We start from the raw sequence: 25,352 nt of genomic DNA, 5'->3' as shown, positions 1-25,352 counted from the left end.
CTGAAAACACATCCACACAGAGCAAGTCGGGCCCAAGCAGCTGGAGGGAAAGGACCTGAGGGAACCCCCATCCCACCCCTGGCTCCCACCCCCCACCCCGGCTTTGCGGTGCCTCAGGAGGTGAAGCTGGTTAAGAGGTGAGATTTAGGACTATTACTTCCGCAGGAGGGGACAGGAAAACTTGCATGGTTTCTTCAATGATCTTTTGATGAAATAATAATCTACAGACTAAGTTCTTGCTTCAAGCAACTTGCTTCAAGATATTGATTCCATAGCATTCCTGGGAACCCCTTTCTCAGCTCACCTCTCTGCTGCCCACCCAATCCCTACCCTGCCCCTCTGGCCCCGAGGACAATCTACCTTTCCAAAATGCTGAGAAGCTGCTTTCCCACCAGGCAGAGAAAAAAACAAAACCAAAAACATCACATTCACTCACTCGAGGAATATGCAGTGAGCACCAACTATGCCCCAGGCCCTGGTAGACCCCTCATGGAAGAAACAAATCCTAAATTGGTAAACAAAGTCACCTACAAGGTGATATTGGCCAGCAGTCATTGTTCAGTCATGTCCAACTCTTTCCAACTCCATGGACTGTGGCCCACCAGGCTCCTCTGTCCATGGAATTTCCCAGGCAAGAACACTGGAGCAGGTTGCCGTCTTCTCCTCCAGGGGATCTGACCCAGGGATCAAACCCAAGTCTCCTGCATTGCAGGTGGATTCTTGACCACTCACCGAGCCACCTGGGAAGCCTGAAGTGAGGAGTGGGGGGAAGCATCCCCGACAGAGGGAACAGTGAGTGCAAAGGCCCTGGGGGAGGAATGTGCCTGACTGGCAACAAGAACAATTAGATCGTTGTGAAGTGGATGGGAGGGATTAGAAAGGATGGGAGAGGGCGGTGGACAGGTAAGGCGGGGAAGTGAGGGGATTTGGTTCTAAGTGTTCTAACCTTCCAGAAGCGCCTCAATGCCTCCAACATGCTTCTGGGTCTGAGCCTGGGATACATAAGGGGACCGAGGCAGTACTCTCTCAGGAGTCTAGAAGTTGCCAACAGTTCAAATTTTCTCACATTTCTACTTTCATTTTTTTCATTGTTTTTCAAGTTGTGGGTTGCAAAATTTGAGCAGTGATGCAATCAGTGTAGTGGGTCTCAACCATCACTGAAACAATGAAGGAAAAACAATTGAATAAAATCGGAAAAACGGATTGCTGAAGGACTCAAAAGTGGTTAGGCTTAAGTGTTCCACAAAACTTTGTTTTAGGGGTATATGTGTGTATCTCTCCTGGATCACAGTGTGAAATATGTCTCATTAGAGACTACACGTTCAAAAGTGAGGAGAACAGCTAATCCAGATATCCCTTCCCACAGATCTGAGGCCTTCCCACTCATTCAACTGTCCACCCGGGCAACTACAAATATACACCCAATATGGTGAAGACTGTTCTAAGTCCCCCTCCGACCAACCATTTTCTTCTCCTGGACTACATTTCCCAGCACCCCTTGTAGCTGGGTGTAGTCACGTGACTGAATTCTGGCCAACAGAATACAGGTAGAAGTGACACTCGGGTTTTCCAGGCCTGGCACAAAAGACAACCCTCCACGCTTCTTCATCTACAGGGGACCCCATAGACTAAGGGGAGGGCAGAGCCACACGAGGGAAGGAGCCTGTTTCTCTGGATGGATGCACGTGAGGCCGCCCCAACAGAAAAACCCTCCTTGGTCTATAACATGCGGGAGAAAAATACTTTTAAGCTGCTTAATACACTTAAGCCACTGGAGAATAAAGGACTTATTTGTTAACAGAGGCTAGCATTACTTGTGCTAACTTATAAATGCCGCTGCCCCCCGCCCCACCCCCCCCAGCCAAATGAAGGCTGGTTAACTCAGCAGCCTGCCAAATGAAGAACCTTTTTGCTGACGTTCCAGAGAGGGAATGAAAGGAAACTGAGTCTCTGCACGTCCCAGAGTAAACCAGGTGTGCCTGGCTGAGAAGAGCCTATTGCGAAGCACCAGGGTCACGTTCAAGGACAGAGATGTAACATCCACAAAATGCATCCTAAGCCACAACAGGTTCTTAATTTGAAAAGAAACACAAACTCCATGATGAAGACACAAGTTGCACCTCCAACCCAAGACCACATCAAAATTAAGCGCGCCCATTTAGAAACCACCATTACCGGAAATGATCTGAAGTTGATGTAAAATGTCATGTTAGTTTCAGGTGTACAACACAGTGATTCAGGCTTTCATGACAACCCTGCATCCTTACTTTACCAATGAGGAAAGCTGAAGCCAAGAGCCAACTTGACAACAGGAATTGAGGTTTACCACAGGCCATTACAGTGCTCAATTTAATTCCACATGACCCCGGAAGTGGGAGCCTAGGCTAGGTCAAAGGAGGGTGAAGACGCCACCTACTAGGCTTTCCTGGTGGCTCAGCGGTAAAGAACCCACCTGTCAACACCAGAGACACAAGAGACGCGGGTTCGATCCCTGGGTCGGGGAGATTCCCTGGAGAAGGAAATGACAACCCACTCTGGTATTCCTGCCTGGGAAATCCCATGGATAGAGGAGCCTGGTGGGCTACAGTTCGTGGGTTCTCAAGAGTCAGACACGGCTTAGGGACCAAACAGCAACAACAAACACCGCCTACTTTATCTACTACAGTGCCCGGCACTGGCAGGAAAACAGGAAATATCTGTTGAATACATGAACAAACAGCTGCTCTTCTCCCTTTGGACAGATGAGGCCATGAGGACCAGGGACGGCAAGTCACTGACTGAAGCTCACCCCGTCCATGAGGGAACCACAGCTCTGATGAAGCGCAGACACCCCCTCCCCGGCTCCACCCTGTCTCCTCGGCCAGTCTGCTCCCCAGCGTCCCCGACACCCACTCAGGGCCTTTCTTCTGCTCCTCCCAACTTCTCCTCTCCCTGCTCAATACACTTGCTGATGGCTAATTCACATCCTCCCAAGTTCCTCATTCACTAAATATTCACCCATTCAGCAATTAAAGCTTGGGACATGTGCTGTGTGCCAGGCTCTGGTCTAGAAGCTGGAGGGATGGCTGCGAACAAGACAAAGATCCCTGTTCACTTGGGGCTTATGTACTGGAGGAGGGTAAGGATCGAGACAAAAACAGAACAATATAACATATTCAACTTATTAATTACAAATATTTAATTTATATATATTTAGTTCCTATTTATTGAATAAACATTAATAGATATTTGAATTTATGTCATATATAGAATTATTTATCAATAGAGAATCTGCCTGCCAAAGCAGATGTCAGAGACATGGGTTTGATCGCTGGAGAAGGAAATGGCAACCCACTGCAGTATTCCTGCCGGCGAAATCCCAGAGACAGAGGAGCCTGCCGGGCTACCTGCCCATGGGGTCGCAAAAGAGTCAGGCATGACTCAGGGACTAAACAACAACCATGTGATATAAACAAATACGATCATTTCAACGTGTCATCAATATAAAAATAGTGTTAATGGGGGATTGACTCTTTCCGCCTTTCCTTCTAAGGCTTTGAAATCCAGCATGTTTCTCTTCTTGAAAATGCACAGCTCATCCAGTGGGCAGTGATCCGGCGAGCAGAGTTCTTGGGTTTTTACTGAATGGCAGGAGCCACGAGAGGGCTCTGAGCAGAAGGGATGTGAGCTGACTCAGGTTATGACAGGGTCCCTTTGGCTGAGTGAGGGAAAAGGCCGATAGGTGGCAGGGGATGGAGGGAGCCCCAGGGGGGGAGTAGGAGGCTGATCTCAGGCGGGAAGTGATGGTGGCTGGACGGGGCTGGGGGCTGCGGAGGAGGTGGGAAGAGGGGCCAGATCGTGGAGGTCTTCTGCAGGCTGAGCTCACAGGCTATGCTGGTGGACCAACGGGGGACAGAAGACAGGCATCGACACAACATGTGAATAACAGAGGCGAGGGGTGGTCAATTTCGCATCATGTGTTGCTTATACCCTAACAAGAAAAACTCAAATTGGGAGTTCCCTGGCGGTCCAGTGATTAGGACTCGGCGCTTTCACTGCCAGGGTCCTGACCCAGGTCAGTGGGAGGATAGATGGACTGAGATGGTGACAAGCTGGAGAGACGCAGGCTTTGCGTTTTTGGCCGCTGTTTATTTCTGTGAGTGTGTGTGTGTGTGTGTCGGGGGGGAGGGGGCGTAGTAGGCAGTGGGGAGCTAGGTGTCAGATGAGTTTGGTTTGAGGTGCCTATGAAACAATCCAGGGGAGTGTTCAGCAGAGCAGGATGTGCACGTGTGCTAAATCGCTCAGCTGTGTCCGACTCTTTGCGAACCAACCCATGGACTGTAGCCCGCCAGGCTCCTCTGTCCATGAGGATTCTCCAGGCAAGAGTACTGGAGTGGGTTGCCAGTCCCTCCTCCAGGAGATCTTCCCGACCCAGGGATCGAACCCAGGTTTCTTGTGTCTCCGGCGTTGGCAGGCAGGTTCTTTACCACTAGCGCCACTCAGGAAGTCCAAGAGCTGGAGGGGCTGGAGACAAAAGTGAATAACCTCTGATCCCTGGCCCGCTTGCCCTTAACTCCTCTCATGACCACTTCCACAGCGTGGGCTCCCTGGACACCGCATCTATAGGCACAAGGAGCATCGTATCACAAGGGCTGGCCCTTCATCACACTCCCCCTTCCTCCCTCACCACCAGTCACGGCCCAACACAGACTCCAGACTCCCAGCTTTCAGGGTACAGGCTTCCAGAAGTCTCTTTACCCACTCCTCCCGCCCACCCGGCATCCTTGCCCTCGGAACCCACCGAGGCTCAACGCGGCTGCTCATTTTGCACGGTCTATGGAGAAGCGCAGAATCTGAATAGTAAACACCACCCAGTATCACTATATGGGAACACGCACCCTGCAGGGTGGGCCAGCGGGTGACAGAATCCATGTGCTTAGAGGTCCCCGAGGCTTTGTTCAAAACCCTGGAGGGGACATGCATTTTGAGCAGCAGATTCTTCTACTGACTTGGCCAGGTGCTGCGATGAGCAGGTGTCTATGATGGAACACCCACAACTGGCTGTGGGATGCCACCGGGACGCAAATGCTAATATTTCTGCAGCCAAATATATGAATATTCACACAGAGCACAGAGACAGACTATAAATAGCCTGGTTTCAGGTCAGGTGCCTGACGAGTCACCGCAGGTGAACGCCTGTTATGGCCACTGATGGAGGTGGTGTTACCCTGAGTGCGTCTTGCTCTTGCTGCTCTAAGAAGGGAAGGGTCTTTATGTTAAGCATGAGGCTTCTCCAAAGTCCAGAAGCAAGGCGCCCCTAAGCCCAGGTCAGACAAACCTGGCTTCAGATCCCTGCGCCACAGTTTTTCTGACACCAAGCCACTGACCTCATTTCTCTGGGGTCTCAGTCCTGAGGGGTCTAGAAGGAGCTGGCTGTTGCCTATAAGCCTTAAATTAATAATGATGACAGCAGCAATAACAGTAACAGAAGCTAACCTTTATGGAAAGGCTTCCCTGGTGGCTCAGTGGTGAAGAATCTGCCTGCTAATGAAGGAGTTGCAGGTTTGATTCCTGGGTCGAGAAGATCCCCTGGTGGAGGAAATGACAACCCACTCCAGTATACTTGCCTGGAGGATCGCCATGGTCAGAAGAGCCTGGCGGACTATAGTCCATGGGGTCGCAAAGAGTCGGACATGACCAAGTGCCTAAACAATGGAGCCTGACTGGTACAGGGGGCCCCAAGCGCCATGTGGCCACCACCTCATTGACTGGACCCTTATCACCCTCCAGGGAAGCGGCATCTGTTTTTTTAATCCTCTTTTAACAGAGGCCTGGTGCAGTTGGCCCGAGGAAGGAGACAGCTTGGGGCTCCAGGTCCAAGTGTATCTGCAACAGGCCCTAAACACATCCAGAGCACCAGCCCCTAGGTCAGGTCGCCCAGTTCCTGATGTTGATCCCCTCCCAGTGGGGATAAATTAGTCAAACAAACACCATGTGCTGTCGGCCTCCCACTGAACCCTCCCAAACAAGCCCCGAGGGGGAGGTACTATTATTTTACTCCTCAACTGTACCCGACATGTCCCACGTGGAGGGGGAACCCCCACACACGTTCTCCAGACCAATAGAGTCTGTCTCCGGATCCAGCCAGCACTCATGCCACCCAGGCTGGGCCAAGCCTCCTTCCACCACCTAGAAGGGCCTCTGTCTGGCCTCTCCTTTTTTGGTTCCTCTGAAAGCTTTGCCTTCCTCTGAGTCAGAGGCCGCTCCAGAGGCTGCCCCACATCTCCAGGACAAAAGTTATCTAAGCAGCGGGACCTGGCTTGATTCTCAACAGCAACTCCAGGGTCTGGCACATGCCTGGCACTGAGCAGTCACTCAGTAAATTCTGGTTGCTGCCTGCCAGGGCTGAGAACGGTGAGGCCTTTCTGGAATGCCACTTGGCACTGCCTCCCCAAACCTCAGTGCACGCTTCCCTTTGCCTTGGCAAGTCCTCTTCCAGGAATCTGGCCGATAGAAACACTCTTGCACAAGCCACTGCAGGTGCAGATACAAAAATGTCCAGGTCGGGTCACTCCCCAGCTCAAAAGCCTGCTGTGGCTCCCATCTCCCTCTGAATGGGAGCCCAAGTCCTGGTCAAAGATGCAGAATGGAAACTCTAGGGTAGCAGAGAGACAGCGTGGTTCAGCTCCTAGTGGAGATAAGATGGAATGCCAAACTGCTCAAACTAAAGGAGTTGGGAAATGAGAGAAAAAGGAACAAAGGACCCTGGAGATAAACTGAAAACTAACAACAAGATGGGAGACTTCAATACAGCCACATCAGTAACGAGGGCAAACACGAATGGTCCAACCCTGCACCGTCCACACGGAGCAGTCTCACATGACTTCCTAGCCCCGGAAACAGAGCTGGTCCAACAAGATGTCCTGAGTGGAAAATACACACTGGATTTCAAACACTTAAGTGTGGGGCGGGGTTGGGGGAAAGACCATACAACACCGGTTGGCAAGGATGTGAAGCAACTGGAACGCCTGTGCACTGTGGTGGGAATGTGAAAGGGTGCAGCTCCCGTGGACAACAGTGGTTCCTCAGAAAGTTAAAAAGAGAATTATCAGATGACCCAGCGATTCCATTCCCAGGTATGTATCTGAAAACACTGCAGGCAGCAGGGCTCAAATACTGGTGAGGAGGCTCAACAGAGACCGAGCCACGTAACACCCTTTGTTGAGTCACTTAGTCGTGTCCAATTCTTTGCGACCCCACGGGCTGCAGCCCTCCAGGCTCCTCTCTGTCCATGGGATTCCCCAGGCAAGAATACTGGGATGGGTTGCCATTTCCTCCTCTAGGGGATCTTCCTGACCCAGGGATGGAACCCGTTGTCTCCTGCATCTCCTGCATTGGCAGGCAGATTCTGTACCACTGAACCACCCAGGAAGCCCAAAGATACATACATGCTCACAGTAAAACCTGGTAGCTGAAACAAAACAAAACAAAAATCCATACAGTAGAGGTTAAATAAATTATGGAATACTCCTCTTTTAGTTTGCTAAAAGAAAGAGTTCTAGCGGGGCAGGGGAGAGGGAAGGATTCAGAGTTGGGGATTAGAGCAGATGCAAACTATTATACACAGAATGGATAAACACCAAGGTCCTAGCATACAGCTCGGGGAACTGTACTAAATAGCCTGTATAAACCATAATGGAGAAGAATATGAAAAAGAATGTGTGTGTGTGTGTGTATATATATATATATATATATACACACATATATATATATATAAACTGAATCACTTTATTATACACCAGAAACTAACACATTATAAATCAACTATACTTCAATTAAAAAGGGAAAAAAAAAAGAGGAACTTTCTTGGTGGTCCAGTGACTAAGACTCTGAGTTCCCAATGCAGGGGGCTCTCGTTTGATCCCTAGTTAGGGAACTAGGTCCCACATGGTGCAACTAAGACCAGGCATAGCCAAGTAAATAAATATTAAAATGAATAAATAAATAGAAAAAAAAATGGAGTCCTAGATTGCTGTCATGGAAACAATTCTAAGACATTTGTTCAAGTTAGAAAAGCCAGGTGTGCAGTGTGCTCAGAGCAGGGGGCCTGAAGAAATGGCTCGTCTGTTTATAACACACCCGACAGGAACCTGGGTTCACTGTGACGAGCGGCACAAAACATGTGGCCTTCCTATGAGCAGAAACCTGACACGTGCACCCTGCTCCTCCACGTGGCGGCTGGGCAGGGCCAGTACTGGAAGGAAAGCCTCGGCACGCAGTAGGGGAGCTTGCCACCGGAGCCTGTCCAGTCCACTCCCGGGTGGGCCAGCAGTGGTCTCATAAATGGTCTGAATCCCTCATTTCAAGGAGAAAGAAAAAGATTCCAACTGTGTGCTGTTCTGCAAAAGGCAGAACTCTGGAGACAATAAAAAGATGAGTGGCTGTCAGGAGTTTGCAGAGAGGAATATACAGAGTATAGATGTTCTCATGAGCAGTGAAAGGGCTCTGAGAGACATTACAATGATGGATATATGTGGTCATACTCTGTCCAGACCCACAGGCTATGCAACACTGCTCTGCTCATTAAAGTGAACCCTAAAAAATAAATAAATAAAGTGAACCCTAAGGTGAACTGGGGACGTTTTGATTATATGTCAATGCAGTCATCCTTGGTCTAAAAACAACAAAAAAAAAGAGGGGCCATTCTGTTGATAATGGCTGTTTCACGTGAGGGGAGGGGGAATATGGGGAATTTCTGTACATTCCTGTCAAGTTTTACTGTAAACCCACTGCTGCTGCTGCTAAGTCGCTTCAGTCGTGTCCGACTCTGTGCAACCCCACAGACGGCAGCCCACCAGGCTCCCCCGTCCCTGGGATTCTCCAGGCAAGAACACTGGAGTGGGTTGCCATTTCCTTCTCCAATGCATGAAAGTGAAAAGTGAAAGGGAAGTCACTCAGCCGTGTCGGACTCGTAGCAGCCTCATGGTCTGCAGCCCACCAGGTTCCTCCGTCCATGGGATTTTCCAGGCAAGAGTACTGGAGTGGGGTGCCATTGCTTCTCCATACTGTAAACCTAAAACTGCTTTAAAAAGAGAAAAAAGGTCTCCAAAAAGAAATTTAACACTCAGGATAGACATTTTTGGCAAAACATTTTTTGCTTTTATGTATGTATACATATTACATATGTATGTGTTTGTTGGATTGTGATATAAAATACTATAAAATTTGTGCTTTTAAAGTGTAAAAAGAAAAAAAGCCAGGTGTAAAATGATTCATATGAAACATGCGATTAAGAGGGGAGAAAAATGTAGTCATCGAATAGAGGGGCAGAATGAATGCACCCAAACTCCTCACAGAAGGCGCTCTGGAGGGGGCAGGATAAGGGGACAGTGAAAAGACTTTCACAGGGCTATATATGACTTTTTTTCCCCTGTATAATAATTCATACAGATCTGCCTTCAAATTGATAAGCCCTAAAGAGTGGTGGCTCAGATGGTAAAGAATCCATGTGCAATGAAGGAGACCCAGGTTTAATCCCTGGGTCTGGAAGATCCTCTGGAGAAGAAAATGGCAACCCACTCCAGCATTCTTGTCTGCAAAAATCCCATGGGCGGAGGAGCCTGGCAGGGCTCCACAGGGTCGCAGAGAGTCGGACATGACTGGGTGACTAACATTTTCACTTTTAATTTCGAAGAGTTAAATCCTAAAGGAACTCAAACCAGTCAATCCTAAAGGAAATCAACCCTGACCGTTCATTGGAAGGACTGATGCTGAAGCTGAAGCTCCAATACTTTGGCCACCTGATGCGAAGAGTCGACTCACTGGAAAAGATCCTGAGGCTGGGAAAGACTGAAGGCAGAAGGAGAAGGGGACAATGGAGGATGAGATGGTTAGATGGCATCATCAACTCAATGGACATGAGTTTGAGCAAACTCCAGGAGATGGTGAGGAACAGAGAAGCCTGGTGTCCATGGGGTCGCAAAGACTGAACAACAACAAGAGTTAAAGATATCTGACATTGGTTTCCCTGGTGGCTCAGATGGTAAAGAATCTGCCTGCAGTGCAGGAGACCTGGGTTCCCCTGGAGAAGGGAATGGCTACCCACTACGGTATTCCCGCCTGGAGAATCCCATGGACAGAGGAGCCTGGTGGGCTACAGTCTGTGGGGTCACAAAGAGCTGGACACAACTGAGCGACTAATTCACACTTTCACTTTAGCCTCAGGATCCAGTACAGAACCCTTGAAGCAACATAGAAATCAGCCGGAAACCACTCTACCCCTTGCTACTCAAATGTGTGGCCCCAGACCAAGGGCCGCCTCGGTGTCCCCTGGGAGCCGGCCGGAAATGCAGAGTCTGAGGGCTGCCACAGACCCTGCACTTGAACAGGTTCCCCAGGGGATTTGTGCTCAAGATGGAGAAACTGTTGATCTGCAACACAGCCCAACCTGTCCACACCAGCAGGTACAGACTAAAGGCTGATAACAGCAACCAACACTTACAAAGGGCTTACTGAGTGTCAGGCCCTGGATGGTACCTTATCTCAATGAAACTCCACAGACATCCCAATGGGTAGATCGTTTCTGTCTACAACCCCATTCCTGCAATTCTGACCCCCAAAACTCTCTAAAAACCAACTCCCTTTTTTCCCCCTTTTACTCTCATTGGGGGACGGGGGTTGGGGGGAGGCAAAAGTTGACCTGCCATGACTATCCTTCCATATCCCACTTAGTATAAACAGTCACAGATATACTGGGTGAAGTTGCTTCAGGTTTTTTAGTAAGCTGTTCTGGAAAAACCCGAAAGAACTTTTTTGACCCACCCAATAGTAGCAGCAGAAATAGTATTTGCTGCAAAAATCTTTAGCCTCGTTGAGGAAGGAGAGCTGCCCTGCCCGGTTGGGAGCTGTTCTACCTCATCTAGCCTGCTCTTGGCTCTGAAATATTCTGAATGTTGAAACACCACTGAAGCTGGTTATTGCCATAAATTTACAGCACTTCTGCTGACATGTGATGTCATTTATGAAACCTCTGTGAGGCAGGCTCCAGGCCCCTCTTGCTGATGGGGAAACAGGCTGAGAGGGGTGGAGGAGCCCCTGTGCCCAGCCAGATCTGCCTTCCAGAATCCTGACCCCTTTGGGCAGGCCTTGCTGACTCACACTCAGTCACCCACCCGGCTCCATCACAAACTCACAAACACATCCGTTGCCTGGAGGAAGCGCAAGGTTATGTTAATGAAGACACCAAGGAGGGGAGAGAGGGAAAGAGGAGGGAGGGAAGCCTCCTGCTTAGCCCAGGCCTCTACTGGCTGAGCTGAGACCCACCCGAGCCAGATCCCAGGGCAATAGTGGGAAGGGGGAAGGGCAGCTTCTGGATTGTGGGCTTTGGTCTTGGCCCCTGTAACAAGCAAGCAGTGAGGCTTTATGGCTAAAAGCCTGGGCTCTGGGGCCAGACTGAGCAGTCTGGGAGGCAGAGTTGGGGGGAGGGGTGGGCGGGAATCCCCTCTACTCTTCAGCAGCTGTATGACTCCGGGCGAGTGTCACTTAATCTCCCTGAGCCTCAGTCTCCTCATCTGTACAACGTGTAACTTGTTCAGTTGCTCTCTGCGACTCCATGGGCTACAGCATGCCAGGTTTCCCCGTCCATCACTATCTCCCGAAGCTTGCTCAAACTCATGTCCATTGAGTCTGTGATGCCACCCAACCATCTCATCCAGTTGCCCCATCTTCTCTGGCCCTCAACCTTTCTGTACAATGGGGTTTCCCATTGCACCCACTCCTAAGTCTCCACATGCGTAACTGAGTCAGGACTTGTGAAGGCCCTAGATCAGTGCCCAGCATCGAGTGAGCTAGTATTAGTGTTGCTATGGTAACTGGACCCACCCCTCCCTCACCCCCACTGAAATCCTCCACCAAAGGTTGGGATGTAGAGTCAAGCATGCATTTTTCTGGGGGGAAGGTCGGTGGCCTCCAAACAGGTTCCCCAAAGAATCCTCCTTCCCCCAAACTAAGGACCACCACCTGCTCTTAATCGGGCAGAAACAGTTTCACTTCGGGACTTCCCAGGTGGTGCTATTGGTAAAAAACCACCTGCCAATGTAGGAGACATAATAGACACAGCTTCGATCCCTGGGTTGGGAAGGTCCCCTGGAAGAGATGGCAACCCACTCCAATATTCTTGCCTGCAGAATCCCACGGACAGAGAAGCCTGGTGAGCTACAGTCCATGGGATCGCAGTCAGACACAACTGAAGTGGCTTAGCATCAGCACGTGTTCTTAAGACCTCTAAAGATAAGAGGCAGCTGCCTTCTCCCAGCCGCAGCAGGACTGCCAAAGCTCCCTCCCTCCTAGCAGCTGGCAATACCACCAGCTTCCCCTCAACCTTCTCCTCCCATCTCCAAGCAGGTCCACACTGGCCTCCTGAACTCCTTCCCAACTACACAAACACCCTTCTTCTGCCTTTACTCCTCTCTCCTCCTCATCTCCTGACCTGTAAGGAAACCTCACTCTTGAGCCCAAGCAGCACCACCCCCTCCTGCCTCTTCTAGAATCTTCCTTCTCTCCTTTCTTTTTCTCTAAGCCTGCTCCAATCCAAGGAACCTCTGTCTCTAAGCCTGTCCCCTCTTTCATGCGATGAATACTGAGTCTGGACTTATTCCCAGTCAGGTCCAAGGGACGAATTCTGACAAGGAAATAAACCAAGGGACGTGAATGAAGTTGGACAGGGTCATCAAGGAAGGCTTCCTGGAGGAGAGGGTATTGAAACTGAGGCCTGCAGGACAGGACAAGGAGCCCAGAGACAGGAAGGAGTGGGTGAAGATGAGGGCAAGGAGAAGCAAGAGCAAAGGTGGGAGGGGGCAGGAACCAGTTGGGTGCCTGAAGAAAGCAAGGTGGGAGGGCAAGAGATGAGGTCAAGGAGATAAGCCCAGGCCAGACTACTGGGCTTCAGGAGGGGAGGGGAAAGGAGGGGAAGGTTAGACTTTCACCTGAGAACACTAGGGAGCCATAGAGGATAGCAGATATATAGATATACATATAGATATAGATAGATATATATTTTCAATCTCAGGCTGCCAAGAGCTCCATCTGCTTGCCTTCCTTCCATCCATCCATTTATCTATTTATCCACCTATCCATCCAGCCATCTTCCATTCATCCATCCCTTTATCCCTGAAGCCATCCTTCTTTCTCAACTCCTCACAATATTCCAGTCTGCCTCGGGCCCCTATCTGCCCATCAAACCCAGGCTCCTCCCTCTCTCTCAGTTCTGGCCAAAGAAGTTCCCACCTCTCCTGTCCTCTCCCTGAGGAACTGTCCCCATCCCTGGGGCTCCAGGTCGTCGTTTCTCACTCGCGACGCCTCCAGTTCATTCATTTCTCCTGTCTGCACCTTTCCACCAGCCAAGAGGGTGCTGGAGTTCTCTTCTCTGGGGTTTGTGCTCCCCAAACCAGACACCGCTACAGCGTCCCACGAAAGAGTACCTGCATCCACTTAGTCACCCAAGGCAGTGACCTTAGACCATCCCAGAAACCCTTTTTCTCTTATGTCCCATCAACAAAATCAGGGCACCCCAGATCTCAGTCCCAGTGTCCTGGGCCCTCTTTCCCTGGAAGTTTTATGCAAAGCATCCCAGGGTCCTCTGCTAGAAATGGCCTACAGCCCAAAGCCCCCTCCCAACCCTCCATTCCTGAAGCCCCCCTCCTTCAGGAAGCCTGCCCAGATGTATCAACATACTCCAGCAGTCCTGCCTCCTCCTGGCCAGCCCAGGTGACACTCCCAAGATACAGATCTCACCTAGCTGGGAGGATGGGTGTGTTTGGGGCTTACTCCCCTCCCAGTCCCTGAGGGTAGAGCTCTGAGACCGGGGACAGGAGAGGCCTGCTGTGCAGGTCTGAATTAACTAGCAGGATGCACCTGGATTCAAATCCTTGCTCCACTAGCAGCTAGCAGTGTTGACCTTGGAAGAGACATTTCACCTCTGATAACCACACCCAATGGAGTCCCACAGCCGGAAGAAGCAGGAGGCGAGGACTAGTGGCAACACGGGGCGGGGCCTGAAAGTGGGGGTGCTGGGCGAAAAAGACACAGAAGAAGAAATACAGCAGGAGCCTCTGGAGAAAGCAAAAATCCAGCACACAGAGCGAACCGTTTGCCAGGGCACTGAACAGTCTGCCAGGGCCGAGGGCCAGGGAAGGGGATGGGAATAAAAGGGGATTTTATACAGGCTTATAAATCTATACTTGCAGGTATATGTATATAATACATACATTTATTACATGCTCATCATAGTGCTAAATTTACATTTACTATTAAACTATTATACAAAGTACAATGACACGGAACATATGGAAATGTATGTGTGTGTGTGTGTGTGTGTGTGTATTTTTTTACTGCCTGCTTACTTAAAGCAGGCTTATGTTAAGAACTCTCTTAAATAAATCTCCCGCTTCTTCTACAGGGCCTTCCCAGTGGCTCAGTGGTAAAGAACTCACCTGCTAACGCAGGAGACTCAGGTTTGATCCCTGGGTCGGGAAGATCCCTTGAAGAAAATGGTAACCCGCTCCATTATTCTCGCCTGGGAAATCCCATGGACAGAGGAGCCTGCCAGGCTACAGTCCATGGGGTCGCAAAGAGTCGGACACGACTTCATAAACAACAACAACAACTCCTGCTACAGAGTTTGGCCCAGAAATGGGCTCGGTGTCCCTGTGACAAATGGAGACCCAGTGCCCTGCTCCTTAATGATCTCAAAAAATAAAAGCAGGACTGTGGAAGGGGGGCAGGGAGGGAAAAGAGTTGGGCAGATGTCAGGGAATTCTGCTCGTCCGACTAAGGAGACAGAAATCTGACAAAGAGAAACAACGCTTCATGAAGTAGTTTTGAGACGTAGGGGGCAAACCGTAGGCATTCAGAAAAGCGAAAGTGTGAGTCACTCAGACATGTCTGACTCGTCGCGATCCCATGGGCTGCAGCCCACCAAAGTCCTCTGTCCGTGGAATTCTCCAGGCAAGAACACTGGAATGAGTAGACATTCCCTTCTCCAGGGGGGATCCTGCTGACCCAGAGATGGAACTGGGGTCTCCTGCATTGCAGGCAGGAGACCTTCTGAGCCACCAGGGCGGCCAGAAGGGTTGCAGAAACCCAAAGGCTAGAACAGAGGAGACATTCTCCCAAAACTGTTACCAACTTCGAGACCTGAGTCTGCATCCGTCTATAAAAGGAGATGCAACTTACAAGCGACAGCTAAGAAGACTTGACAGAACACAGAATGGCTGGTTTCCGTCTGTGACTAAACTCGGGGGGACAACACTTGAGCTCCCCCCACCACCGCCCCCATCTCAGTCTTTCCATCGAGCAAGGGCCAGGCTCTCGTCCTGACCTGCCCCATGGGCCCTGATTCACTCCCCCCCCCCCGTAGATAGTTAGGGAGCGCCTACTGGGCACCGGGAAGGCAGCCAGGGTAGGTAACAGCACCTATGGGGCAAGGGTCACGAGCAGCCGGGAGACCGGTGGCTGCCTGCAGCTCTGAGGGCTGGGCATCCTGAGTCAAGGAAGGGACACTCAGGAGTAGAGCACGATAAAAGTGCTAAGGGGATGGGTCCAGGGCAGTGATGAAGGTGGCTGAGTTGGCCTGAGCCCCACCCACCTGGACTCTCTTGGGAGTTACGTTCCAAGTGGGAGCCCAGGATTGGCACTGTTAACAAACACCGCTGGTGCTTTGGAAGCAAATGGGTCACACTTTTTACAAAACAGAATGGTGACTCCACACACAGGCTCTTTGCTCGGCTTTCTTCACCCCTGTGACATGCCCATCCTTCAGTCAGTCAGCTGGTCAGTCAACAAACATCTCCGAAATTCCTACTGCATGCCAGTAGCTAGGAACATGGGCACGCTGTTTCTTTCCTTCCATAGTTTAGAGTCAAGTGAGAAAGCCAGGCCTGAAGGGACGCTCACAGGACATCTACATCCCAACAGAGCTACAAGGGGTGATGTAGTGAGCAGAGGTAGCATCCCCAGACTGGGGGCTGAGGCTGGGGAAGGCACCCAGGCGCGGGGCCCTTGAATGATGAGATTTCACGGGGGTGGGGAACGGGAAGATCTCTCACTCTGGAGAGAAAGGAGGTAAAACCTTCCCAAGGACTCCTGCTTGGTGAAAACAAGTCAAGCCATCCTGAGACCACAACTACATGGCCGAATTTCAAGACAGTGATGCTGAGATGCTCAACCCAAAGGACCAGGCGGGTCTGCAAGAGTCTGTGGGATTTGAGAAGAGGCAGGCAGATCTGCAAGACCTGACATGAGGGAGCAGCAGGCCAGTGGCTCTGATGCTCTGGGAGGCAGTGTTGACGAGGAAGGGGCACAAGGGAACTTTCTGGCTGCGATGCAAACGCTCTGAGTCTGGGCGGGGTGTGGATTACACAGGCGGCTACCGTTTGGCAAGACTCGGGGAGAAGCATCGGTCATCTCTGTGCGTTTCGTTGTGTATGTCAGTTACATCCAGTATAAAGGATGGAGGGAAATATACGCCTTTCTGTGAAAGAACACGCACATCCACAGAACCAGGAGGTCACTGGGCAGGTTCGGGGGAGAGAAATGAAGCCAGTGTGGCAAAAGCTTGCCAGGAGGAGGGAAGCCCGGCCCGACCAGGTAAAGAGCTGAGAATTCTTCCAGCGATTCCCCCACCTCGCCTGGGGGGGCTGGGTGTCTGAGGATGGGTGAGGTGCCTCTTTGAAGGGCAGAAGGGTGGTTATACAGTCCAGTCAACTGTCACAAGTGCCCGGGAGGTCGGTACTGTGGGCATCAGCCTGCCCAGCACCACACGGTGAACGAGAGGCAGGACAGCATGCCTCCTCTGGACAAAGGGAACCCAGCGACCCTCGATCTGCAGGTGTCCTGGGGGAACAGGTTGCGGAGGCCACCAGGGCTCCCTCCAGGGCCCCAGGGGTCATTAACAAGGGTCCCACAGCCACAGCCAGACATTACTCCTTCACTCCGCTCCCAAGGCTGCCAGGCTGGGACCTACGGGACAGAGCGGGTGGGGTGGGGGGTCATCTAGAAGTCAGCAACCCTTTCGCCACCGCAAGGACAAGAAACACTTTAAATGAGAATTACAGAGAGATGGAGTGAGCAAGAGGAGGGGAGAAAGGCAACTGGGCCTGCCTGGGGACTCCAGAGATGTGGACCCTTTCTCTGATCTCTGAACCCTACAAGGAGCCTTTGGTTACAGTCCCCTTGGGGCACACCTGGAAGTAATCACGACAGTGACAATGGTGACCTGCCAAGCGCTTAAGAGGAGCCAGGCACTTGCAAAACACTTTTCCACGCGGGACCTTATTTAACAAATGCAACAGCTCTCAAAAGAAGCATCAGTTATTATTCCTGTACTTCTGGTTCAGGAAGATAGTAACTTGCCTCCAAGTCACAAAGTCAGGAGGGGCAGAAAGAGGACTCGAACCCCTCACTGTCGTCTATCCATTCCCCTGTCAACAGCCCACCTTCTCTGTGATCTCTGCACAGAATATATCAGAACCCCCAACTCATATAACGCACATCCAGGCATAAATCCCCGAGCCTGTGTGATTTGAAACAGCTACCAGAGTGCAAAGCCTGGGGTGGCCAAGACAGAATGGGACAACCTGACCACAGCTTACTGCCTGCAGCCTTGATTGCCCCTACCTGTGAAATGGGCTTACTGTCTCTTCCTTCACAGGTTAGGACAGATCCCAGAGGTGATGAAGTAGATTCCGGATGCCAAAAATAATAATACCATTAATAACATTAATGTTACAGTTGAACCGATACAGTGTTTGGAATTTGCTTGAGCATACTTTAGCAGAAAAGGGAAAGGAAAGGGCAGAAACGGGGAGGGAGGATCAGGAGAAAACTGGCAAAGGTGGAGATGGATACATGGGGATTGATTATTCTATTCTCTCAACTCTTGGTGGGTGCTTTAAAATTTCCATGATAAAAAGTTAAAATAACAACAAGCAAAGCAAACCTTCCCTGTGCACTCCTGCAAGCCAGGGTCTGTCTTAAAAGCTCTCCTACATCTTCACTCAGTTCAGCCTCAGAGTGACCCCATGAGTTTTGTCAGAGATGAGGAAACTGAGGCCCAGAGGGGTATTTGATTCCCTTGGATTCTTCTTTTCAATTAAAATGGCCAACATTGACTGCCCAGGTTTTCAGGGGAAGGAGGCAGGGACTTGGTATCTAATTCCATGGGAGACTTTGGTACTTCCCTCCACCACTATCAACATCACCACCACCATCACCACCATGATCACCACAATTACCATCATCATCACCGCCACAACCACGAACATTTTCTGAGCACTTGCGATATGCCAGGCACTGTGTGAGGCACTGAACACAAAGGTGGGTCTCCCATCACAGCCACTCTTCCAGGTAAGGAAACCGAGGCCCAGAGCAGGGCAGCCCCGTCTGTCCCCAGGGCCACGCAGCCTTGCCTCATGCCAGAGCAGCCTGCCCTGTGCCCTCCGCAGCCAAGCAGTATAGAATGCCAACAATGTTCCCTATGTGCGTTTTTAGAAGACAATGGAAAGCTTTCAGAGCAGGGAAGTCAGCATGGGGCCCATGGGAGAAGAGTAATCATAGCAAAAATAACAGCAACATCAGATGCTGATTCCTGAATGCCAACTGCACGCCCGGCTGGGGAGGGCATTGCCTCCTTCTGCCCTCATAGTCCACCTGCTGGGGAGATGTCATGAGCCCATTTCACAGACAAGGAAACCAAGACCCAAGGAAGGATCACTTGCCCAAGGTCTCACTGCAGATAAGTGCAAAAGTCACCTCCCCTGCCTGTCAGTAAGGGGGTTCACAGCCCAGGATTAAGGGGTTCCTGCCCCCAGGTGACAGGACTGCCACAGAATGAGAGCTGACTTGGTAGATATTATTTAATCCTCATAACAAAGTTTCCGAAGACAGGTACTGAGACCAGCCCATTTCACAGAAGGGAAAACTGAGGCCCAGAGTCAGCAAGCCCCCAGCCTGCAACCATTCAACCAGCAAGTGGCAGAACCTGGATTTGAAACAACAGCACCCACATCCTTGACCTCCACACCATGCATGCCCACCTGGGGTGGGTGCAGGTTACGGGGAGGAAGGAGGAGGCAAGGAGGTCATGAGAAGCAAAGACAATGGGGCGGACTGGCGGGATGACTTGAACAGAAGGGGGAATGACTTCCTCCAAGATTCAGCTGTACAGGGGCCTCCTCCGTGTGACCCAATGACAAATCGCAGGCTCTTGACCCATCAATCCTGCCTCCAATATATCCTGCCGGCATACCCATTTCCTGATACGCCAGGTGGATGCCTGTACTCCTGCTCAGCAGGTAGAAACATCAGGAAACACCTCCATATCCATGCTGAGTCATGGAGGACTTGCCCACACCAAGGAATATCACGCAGTCGAGAAAAACCCAGAAGAAACCCTCTGGGTACTGTGTACGTCTCCCAGGGAGATGAAGCAAAACAAGCAACGTTCAGGACAATGGGCAGAGGGTGCTAGCATGTGTAAAATACATACTTTTTAAGACATACACATGTACACAAATGTTTGTGTACAGAACATCAGGATTGAGGAGTCGCCTCAGGGGAGATGAGCTGGGAGACTGGGGATGTCCCAGAGGAGGAAAGGGGAGACTTGCTATGTTTGGCATCTTGAATTTGTCCTGGGTATCCAGGAGAAAAAAAAAAAAAACAGAGAGAGAGAAAAAAGGTGTTTCTTCCCTGGAGCCTTCGCAAACCACCCAGACAGAATGGATCAAGTCCTCCAGCAGCCTTGAAGACAACTCTTCTCTCTGCCCTCCTCCTGAACTGGGTCCCCATATCATAACCCGGGGCCCAGGCACACAGAAGACCCTCAGGAAGTTTGATTAGGAACAATTAGAGACACAAAGGCCTTCTCTCCAGCTTCTCCTGCCAACAGATCCCCAGCATCAGTGAATATCCATAAACTCAGGACACAACACCCATTGTTGCCAAGCCAGAGATGTCTTAGAAAACCCTCTCTCTTTCCCACTGGGGGATCCTGCGTGCCGCTGAGACACAAAGGCTTCAGTGGATGGGGACAGAACTCTAATGGTGGTACCCCAGACAGGGGAGAAGTCTAGGGAAGGAAGGAGGAGGGAATCCTCGGGGACCAGTTAACCAAACATTTCCCACGTGTCTCAAGAGTGACACATCCTACACTGGAGAGCCAACTCAGGCCCTCCGCCCTCAGGGCGCGGGGGACAAACATGGACATGAACCAGTGAATGGGGGGAGTGGGGGGGTGGCGCCACCCAAGTGATTGTGATTGGCAGAGAAGAGTGTTTCATACCATGGGTGTAAAACAGGCAACTTGCTGTTTCCAGTAAAAGTCAGGGAGCCTGGTGAGGGAAAGACCCCAAAGAGATCAAGGCAAGATAACCGTGCCCCCCACCCCTCTCCCCTGCAGGGCGGGAGAGGCAGAAAGGCAACCCTTCACTGCTTTCCAAGCCCAGGCCGTCTAGAAAGGAATGCCATGTTTTCCTGTTTCCAATTAACTTCCCCCCACCAGCAGCCCTCTGCATTCTTGAGACCAGGAGTCAAGACAGCCACGGGGGGGAGAGCTGGGGAGGGGAAACTCTGGTGGTGGCTGGGCCTGGGGTGAAAAGGTGACCCCCCCCCAGGACCCTCACACACACCCCAGGACCCCTCCAGCCAGGCTCTCAGGGCTTGGCGCTGACCCCTGGGCCCTTTCAGAGGGGAGAGAGGGAAGACCCCCCCCCCCACATCCCCAGGGAAAGTTGGGGAAGGCCCCGGAGGCCTCTGGGAAGGAAGTTGGCAAATAAGGGGGCGGGGCATAGGCCTGTCACTCTTGGGCCTTACTCATGCTTCCCCCACTTCCCTCCCAACCCCCCCAAAATCAGGAAGCACTCACTCCAGAGGCCCACAGCCCCGCCCCTCCTGCCCCCACCCCACAGGAATTATTATGACTTATTATGCCTGTCACCTCAGGAAGGTATCTGCAAGGGGTTCCTGAAAGTGTTCACCCTTCTCCAACGGCACCCCCAGCCCCTCCATCCCTGCAGTCTGGGTTGGAATCCCCTCTCAGCCACAAACCGCAGTTTCCTCATCTGTAAAATGGCGAGATCACCCCTACAGCCTCCTTCCCGGGATAGGTTGGGCCCTCCACAGCCCTTCTCTCTCATGCCACACACCCACCCACCCACCCAAGTGTTTATTTGGCACCAGTAAGTGCTGAAGGGGAAGGGTCCCAGAAAGCTGGAGGAAGGAGGTCACCAAAGTGAAAGTATTTACAGTGTGGCGGCGCTCATCCACCACAGGGAATTCCTCCTGGGTGGATGCCTTTTGCCGGTCACCCTCAAATACCCAGTCCCTCAACATTCCTCCCCACCCCTAGAGGCCAGCCATCTTTCCGCAGAGTGAGGGGGAAACAAAAATAACACGCGTGGATAAAACTTGCAGCCACTGTGAGTTCAGTTAAAGAGGCTCTAATGGGTCCCCCCCCCATCTGCCGATGAGGAAACTGAGGACAAGTGGGTTGAATCTAGTGCCTGAGGTCACAGGGTGGGACAAGGAGCCTGCCACCGGGGCCAGGGGAGAATCAGCAGGGACTTCTCTGCCAGCTTGTGTCATGGCACCACGCAGGGTCACAGGGCAGAGTGACAATGAAGGTCCCGAGGAGTTCAGCATCCCTACCAGCAAGGCTGAGGAGCAACAAGCTGGGCCAAGAGCCAGCTCAGGTGCAGGAAGAGGATGACAGAGGAGCCAAGCGCCAAGTGCCCACCCCCCTCAAGGCCCACACAGCAAGGCCTGGGGCCCCCCTTCTCCCGACCCCCACATCTTCAACCCTCAGCTCCTGCAAGTAAACGCTCTGCTTGGGCCACAGGTGAAAGCACCCTGACCTCAGCCCAGCTGACCCCTTTCCCTTACCGGTACTCGGTGGGGGAAAAAAACTTTGGCGACTCCTTCCCAGTCTCATCTACATTTGAGACCCAACTGAAGTCAAAGCGACGAAAATGCCAAAGACAGGTACAGGCAGACTTAACAGTTTTGAGCTGAGCTGGGAAAACTTGAGACGGTTACAGATTGGGGCCGTGTGACCCTGCGCAAGTCACTCAACTGCTGTGAGCCTCCATTAGCCTGTCTGCAAAATGGGAATCACATAACTGATCCCCCAACTTCCTCCTTGGGTTGTGGCCAGTGTGTAGCTCACCTAACAGCAGCTAATCCCTAGTCTCTCTAGGTAGGGAGATGTTATTTCTGGCTTCTAGGAGTGGGGGAGCTCCGAGGGGAGAGAGGGGGGGGTGTAGGTAAGCAATACCCCTTAAGGCCCGCTGGACACTGGCACGGGGGGGGGGTGGCCCCTGATCTGCCCACCTCCCCGGTTCTCCCATCACCCCAGCAGGTCAGAGATGACGGAGCCCCCCCTCCCCCCAAATCCCAAGTCGGGGGAGAGGCTGAAAGCACAGAGCGCTTATCAGAAACCTCAGGCCGCGAAGTCTGCGGTGTTCCGAAAAACTGTTTCCTTGAGGAGCAGCCGGCGAAAGGAGGTGTGAGGGGAAAGCAGACACATCCCCCCAGATGATTACACTATCGGCGGACTGTGACAAAAGGCGCCGCCTGGCCGGCAGAAGTCCGGGCGCCGGCAGCCGCATCCCCGGCCCGGGCACACCGGGCGCTGGGACCTGTCACCCCGGCCTCCCGGGGAGCGCTGACACAGCGGCCTCTGACCCCACCTCCCGGGAAGTTCAGCTGCTCAGAACCACAAAGCAAAACAAAGGGGTGCGGAGAGGAAGGAGCCGCCGAGGCTCCCATCGCCGCTGCCTCCCCAGCCCGCCCGCGGCTCTTCGCCCCGCTCGCCGCTGGCCGCGGACCAAGGCCTGGGCAGCTCCCCGGTCCCTTGTCTCCCCGTGACAGGAGCCGGAGAAGCCGCCGAGGGGCAACCAGGGATGGGAAAACCAGATGGCTCCGGCCCTCCTCCCGCCTCCTCCATCCCTCCCTCCGGGTGCCCGCGGCGGCCTCGGGCCCGGCTAGGCCGGCTCACCCCGGGGAAAAGATTGCCTTTGTCTAAAGGTCACCACCCGAGCGCGGTGCCCGGGCTGGGCCTGGTGCCTCCCATTCCCCGGCCGAGGGGGTGGAGATGGGGGGCCGCCCCAAATCTCGGGAGGTGACAGGGGTAAGGCTCGCTTCCCTCCTCCCCCCCACCGCCCTCCCCGTAACGGCCCCCTCCGGGACCCGCCAGCTAGCGGGGGAGGGGGTCAACTCCTTTCACGGCTGGGGGGTGGGGGACCAAGTCAACTCCTTTCATTGTTTAGGGGCGGTGGGGAGGGGGAGACCCAGTGGCCTCCTTCCGCATCCATCCCCCGCACCAGCTTGCCAGAACCCCGTTTCTCCCCGGCACCCCCGGGAGTGATTTGAGGAGGGGGCGCAGGGCACGGGGCGAAGAGGGGGGAGATGAAGGCTCGCCGGCTCCGGTCGGGAAACCACCATCCGCTCCCCCATGGCTCTCTTCTCCGAAAGGCGGGGAGCGGAGCGAGGGGAGGGGGCCCGCGGGTCGGGGGAGGGGGTCTCCCCGCCCCTCCCCCCGTGGAACGTTAGGTCTCGTTTTTCCGCCGCTCCATTGTATCTCCGGCAGCCGGCGGGAGGGCCGGGGAGGCACCGGGCGCCGGGTTTGGGCAGGGGAGCCCGGAGTGGTTGGGTGGGGGGGTCCCCGCAGGATCAGGGCGGCGGTGATGGTGGGAGAGACGCGGGGGGTGGGGGGAAGCTGTCGGGGGTGGTGGGCGCGGAGCAGAAAAAGAGGCAGCGGGCGCTGCGCCCCGGTTGGGGGGCTGAGTGTGTGAGTGTTGGGGGGGTGGGTTCGGCCCCGGCTCCGGCTCCCCCCACACACACCCTCGCCGCCAACCCCCACTCCCCCCTCGCTTTTGCGCCCTGTCACAGCCCCGACTCGCAGGTAGAGAGAGTTAAGAGATTTAAAGAGAAATTGCTACATTGTGAGAAACTCACCCTGATGTTTGAGCAGCCGTCGGCGCGGGGTCTCCGAGACGGCCCCGCACGGGCTGCAAAGGGAGGACCCAGAAGGGGCCGACCGGCCGGGCCGGTCAGCGCACTGCCTGATCGCATGGCGGCCGCCCGGCGGCCTCCGCCAGGCCCCTGCCGCCGCCCCGCGCCGCGGCCCGGGCGCCCCGGACCCGCGCCCGCTCCGGGCGGGACCCCTCGGGTTTGCAAAAAAAAAAAAAAAAAAAAAAAAAATTTTTTTTTTAATTAAATGCAAAAGGAAAAAAAAAACCTTGCAGGTTTTGTGTTCCGCCCCCCCTTTCCTCCTCCTCCCTCCGCCCTCACCGAGGGACGGGCTTGGGGGAGGCCCCGCCCTGCGACTCGGCGAACCAGCTCGAGCTCTGGGCGCGGAGCGGCGGGCCCACGAGCGAATGGGAGGCTGCGGACGCCCCGGGAGGGTGACCTCCGAGCCGGCACCGCCCCCTCCCCAGCCGGAGTCCCGGGGGTTCGGGGGCGCGCTTTCCCAGGCTCTGGTGGAGTCGACCGACAGCATCGAGCGATGCTCCGGGTTAGAGAGAAAGGCTAATAGCGGGATTGGCGCTCCCGGACCTCGGGCTCGGCTGGGCCGGCTGGGGAGGGGGCGCCGTGCGCCCTGGGCGCGCCCCGACTCGGGGGACGGTCGCCGGGCGGGAGGACGTGAGCAGGGGCAACGCCGATGGTTCGAAAAGGTAGCGGGAGTCGAGGATGGAGGAGATGGGAGGCCCCGTAGGTGGAGTCGCGAAGGAGCTGGTAGTCGGAGTTAAAAGGGTGGAAGGCGCGGGGTCGGAGGGTGTTCTGGGGCTCCTCGCCGGGACCCCGAACGCGGCTTGCTCACTCACCTCAGTCGGCCTTTTGAGCTGCTACGGCCCCGGGGAGGGCGCCGGGGACGCGGGTCCGACCTGTCTCACCGCCTCCTCAAGGCCTCTCGGGCCGCGCAGATGGGATTCCCAGAAGCCCCGGGACGCCTCGGTGGTGTTGGGTCTGTTTCCGCCTCGCCGGGCCGTGTACGCCTTGCGGGCGTGACACTTCGATTCGAGCGTTCCTTCAGGGAACGCTTGCAGAGCGCCTGCAGTGTGCCCGGCGCCGTGCCCGGGCCCCACTGAGCATCCAGACAGCTCGGAGCTACCCTCCCCGGGCGCACAGGCCAACGGCACCTACACTCTGGTCTGTTACCGTCACCTACACTCTGGTCTGTTACCGTCCGCTTCCCCGGTGCCCTGGGAAAGCCACGTGCATACCGAAGCGACTCAGTAATAATGTGTGTTGAATAAACGAGTGATTGTTTTAAGCTTTGTGTTTTAAGCTTTAGAATTGGTCCTAGGATCTTGGTGGCA

At 53.4% G+C, this 25,352-nt stretch overlaps 1 protein-coding gene and 1 non-coding gene across 3 annotated transcripts in view; one reads left to right on the top strand and one right to left on the bottom strand.

The window, feature by feature from the left end:
• The window catches only part of BICRA (BRD4 interacting chromatin remodeling complex associated protein), a 74,169-nt gene extending 49,040 nt beyond the window's left edge, over window positions 1-25,129 (bottom strand). Inside the window, exon 1 of one of the 2 annotated variants that reach the window (XM_065926403.1) lies at window positions 24,858-25,129. The gene's annotated coding sequence lies outside the window, so the exon portion shown is untranslated. Of the gene's footprint in view, window positions 1-23,988; window positions 24,161-24,857 lie in introns of those variants that run through there. The other variant, XM_065926402.1, reaches the window with a different exon arrangement.
• On the top strand, window positions 8,064-8,193 carry LOC136162344 (small nucleolar RNA SNORA11). Its single transcript, XR_010662144.1, has one exon. It is a non-coding gene; the product is annotated as a small nucleolar RNA SNORA11 (small nucleolar RNA).
• Window positions 25,130-25,352: the final 223 nt, after the last annotated feature.

The sequence above is a fragment of the Muntiacus reevesi genome, chromosome 2 (genome assembly GCF_963930625.1).
Source record: "Muntiacus reevesi chromosome 2, mMunRee1.1, whole genome shotgun sequence".
Lineage (NCBI taxonomy): Eukaryota > Metazoa > Chordata > Mammalia > Artiodactyla > Cervidae > Muntiacus > Muntiacus reevesi.
This window is presented reverse-complemented; position numbering and strand designations above follow the sequence as displayed.